The sequence below is a fragment of the Lacerta agilis genome, chromosome 14 (assembly GCF_009819535.1).
Source record: "Lacerta agilis isolate rLacAgi1 chromosome 14, rLacAgi1.pri, whole genome shotgun sequence".
Lineage (NCBI taxonomy): Eukaryota > Metazoa > Chordata > Lepidosauria > Squamata > Lacertidae > Lacerta > Lacerta agilis.
The window spans coordinates 15371015-15374744 of NC_046325.1; the positions used below are offsets into that span (position 1 = coordinate 15371015).

A 3730-nucleotide genomic window follows, 5' to 3' on the forward strand; every position below is an offset into this window, starting at 1 on the left:
TTCTGGAATCAAACCAGAAACTGGAACGGCTTCTCTAAATTGGGAATGCCCCTGGAAAATAGGGGCACTTGGAGGGTCTGCAGGTAGGCAGGCAGGTGGGGGCTGCTTAAGGCCAGAATCGGGGTTGGTGGAGCTGTGCCCCATTTGCACTAATGAGCTAGGTTGCACTAGGCATCTTGGGAAAGAGGGCTGGAGACACTGCTTGTCCAATATGGTATTTTTATTGGAAGAAATATCTGGAATGGGATGTGTGTGTGTGCACAACACCCACCCACAGCATGAGTCCATGACGCTGCTGCTGCTACCACCACAAGAGATGAGAGAGGAGGCCGTGGTGACAAGTGGCAGGTGTTTGCAGGTGACAACATTCCCATCCCTATTTTTCCTCTTTCCCTTTTGTAACAGGCAGCAAAAAGGGCAACAGAGTGGTAAGGATCACAACACAAGTCTCAAGGGGAGAGAAAGTGCTGAAGGGGTAAGCAGCTGTACTACTCCATACATTTTTCGATTGGGCTGATTATCTAGACCATCAGCTTTCCTTTTTTTTTTAAGAGGGCACATGGGGGACTTGGGGACCACAAAAACATTTTCACATAACAATAGTATCAAGAGGAATGCAGGAGTAGTCAGTTTAAAAATAAATTAAAAGCATTTTTAAAAATGGACAAATTAGGGGGCCTCAGAAAATGTTTGGCATCTCAGTGAAGCAGTAAGGTGAAATAAAACATTAAGTTTTTTTTTTTTTTAATTAATAGACAAATGGGGGCGTTTCGAGTACCAGAAAAATGTTTTGGTGTCACAGTATCAAAGCAAGGAAGCAGGCAGTAATATATATATATATATATATATATATATATATATATATATATATAAATAATTTAGGGATGTAACTAAAATAAAATATTTAGGCAGGTTGTGGGTTTGCTGCCCCAATCTAGATCCATTTTAATCTGGGTTCGAGACTAGGTTCCATTCTGAAAACACCTTGATCACCCTGCTGAATGACCAGCACTGGGAGAAGACATGCAGACAAGTGTGATCCAGTCAGTTTTCTTAAGCCTCTCTGCAGATTTCAGAATCACAAACCACAGTAGCTTTCTCTAGCCTGGCTGTTCAGGATGGGAACTGAAGCAACTTTGCTACAGTTGTTCTCATCTGCTGAAAAACTGTTTCCCAGAAGCTGGTGCTGGAGGAACTTTCTGCTGAGGCCCACAATGCATGTTTTGTGAGGTTCTGTAAGGCTGTGTCTTCTTCCTCACTTCATTTCAGCACTGCATGAGTCCTCCGAGTGAAGTCATAGAATCGTAGAATTGCAGAATTCCCTTTAATCCCACTGCTTATAACTTTTTCTCTCCCCACCCCCACTTAAGTGAGTTTGGGTGTGTGAAATTTAAGTGAGGCTTACATGTCATACATCTGGTGAAGTGGGCCCTAGTCCATGAAAGCTTATGCCACAATAAATGTGTTCGTCTTCCAGGTACCACAAGACTCTATTGTTTTGCAGCAACATATTCTGCTACCCATTGGGAAGCGTTGATATTTCAGTACAGTACATTACTTAATAATTTGAATAGCTATTTTTATTCCTCCCAATAAATGTTTCCTGTAGCAAACAGCAGGCTAAAGTGCCACATTTTTCTTTATTTTTTAACAGAAACATGTCTTTGTTCCTGTAACAACTGCCCAACAGACAGAATGAAGCCCTGCTGGATCAGACCAAATGGCCATTTAATCCAGCCTCCTGTTCTCACAGCAGCCAACCAGATGCCTATAGAACATAGGCACAAAGGCCCTCTCCCCATTTCTGCTCCCTGGCAACTGATATTTTGAGAGACCATAAAGAAGAGCCCTGCTTGTGGATTGAGACAAAGCGTCTTTGGGTTGCCATACTCTCAAGAGCAAAAAAAAGGACACATTTGCCAGCTTCTACTTTTAACTATGGATCTCTATTGTGCTGGTCCCAAGGGTAATGCAAGAGGCGAGGTCCAAGTCTGGTCCAAGGAGTCGATGAGGGGTCAGTCCAAAAAAGTCGAGGCAGGGTGCAGGGCAGAAATCCAGGCAGGGTCAGGAACAGGAACACAGGCAGGATCTGACAAGCAGGAATGTTGCTCCTGCAACCCCAGGATCTGACCACCCTTTTATCTCTGCCAAGGTAATGACCAGTCAGATCCCCCCATGACTCACCACCCTGCCTCCTCCTGCAAGTACTCAGGTCCCTCCTTCTCTCAGCCCCGAGTCTCTGCAGCTCAGGAGACACCGGAGGGTTACTAGTCCCAGGGGCCGCCTCAGCCTCTGATGGCCCAGCTGACGGCAATGAGGTATCCTCAGCAACTGGAGCCAGGACAGGCTCAGGCCCCTGTCTCGGCCCAGCTGGTGCTTGTTGCAGGGGAAACTGAGCAGACTGAGGCTCTTCAGGATCAGGCCCCAGACTAGGTTCAGCTGATGCCTGCAGCAGACGCGGACTGAGCCTCCTCTGGTTCTGAGTCTCAGCCCGAGTCCCAGGCCATCACATCTATGATGACGACTCTCATCATGAAAAAGAGGACCTGTCCTGGAAAAAGAGGGTATATGGCAACTCAGCATCCTGTACTCGCAGTGGCCAACCAGATGCCTGTGGGAAGCAGAGCCTGATTGTAGAACATTAGCCACCAATAGCATGCTCCTCCTCCATGGATTTGTCCGACTCACTTTTAAAGCCATCCAGTTTGGTGTTCTCCTGTGGGAGTGTATGCCAAAGTTTAACTATGGTATGCTTTGTTCAAGAAGTATCATAGAATCCTAGAGTTGCAAGGGACCGCGAGGGTCATCTTCTGTAACTCCCCTGTGATGCAGGAGTCTCTTCCCCAATGTGGGGCTGGAACCCACAACCCTGAGATTAAGAGCTTGAGGCTCTACTGACCGAGCTAGCCTTTTGTTTGCTCCGAATCTTCCAACATCTAGCTTCACATGGACCTAGTGTTATGAGATCGGGAGACAAATTTATCGCTGTCCAGGTTCACAAGATGCATATGTTTATATATTTCTACCATGCTCCCCGCACCAAATACCTTTTCCTCCTAAACTAAGAAGCTCAAAGCACATTTTGTGTGGGGACGACGACGACGACTTTTCAAGCTTTACAACATCTTGTCTGAGTTGTGGAGACCAGAACTCTACAGTGTTCCAAGCGAAGCTTTTCCCAGCATAGAAAAGGGGGAATCTGCCCTTAACATAATCAGCGCAGGCGGCCAAGCGACGAGGAGAAACAGAAAGTCTTGGATTTCCACGACAGAAAGAGTCCCTTGGCACCAGAAAGACCAGCTGATTTAGTGTGGCGCTATCTGTCATGGAGAAAAGACCGCAGCTCCTCCGATGCGTGAATCCCCCTCCCAAAGAGGCGTCAAACTGGAATTGGCACGCACGCATCCCCTGTTCCTTTAAAAGAGTTGCATAGAAGGGAGCATTCTGTCAGACGCTGTTTCTCCCAGCACTGCAGCGCTGTGGTGGGAAAAGCCACGTCGCGGGGGGGGGGGGGAATCTCCGTTCTCTGCAACTCTTAAAGGAACAGGATGACAACGACGACGACGACTCAACACCCCCCCTGCGCTGAGCAGGCAATCCTGGTTTGGGCTCTCCCGAGTCTTTACAACCTTCCCCCGGGGGTTCTAAGCGATGGCGGGTCGGCGCTGGGACCCAGGAGGCGCTTCCGACTGGCGCGCTCGCCGCCTGCGCCGGGTCCATCTGCTGGGTC

General features: G+C 48.0%; 1 long non-coding RNA gene across 1 annotated transcript; it reads left to right on the plus strand.

The window, feature by feature from the left end:
- Positions 1-402: 402 nt before the first annotated feature.
- LOC117059436 lies at positions 403-1855 on the plus strand. The gene is made up of 2 exons (XR_004427907.1): positions 403-475; positions 1655-1855. It is a non-coding gene; the product is annotated as an uncharacterized LOC117059436 (long non-coding RNA).
- The last annotated feature ends 1875 nt before the right edge of the window (positions 1856-3730 follow it).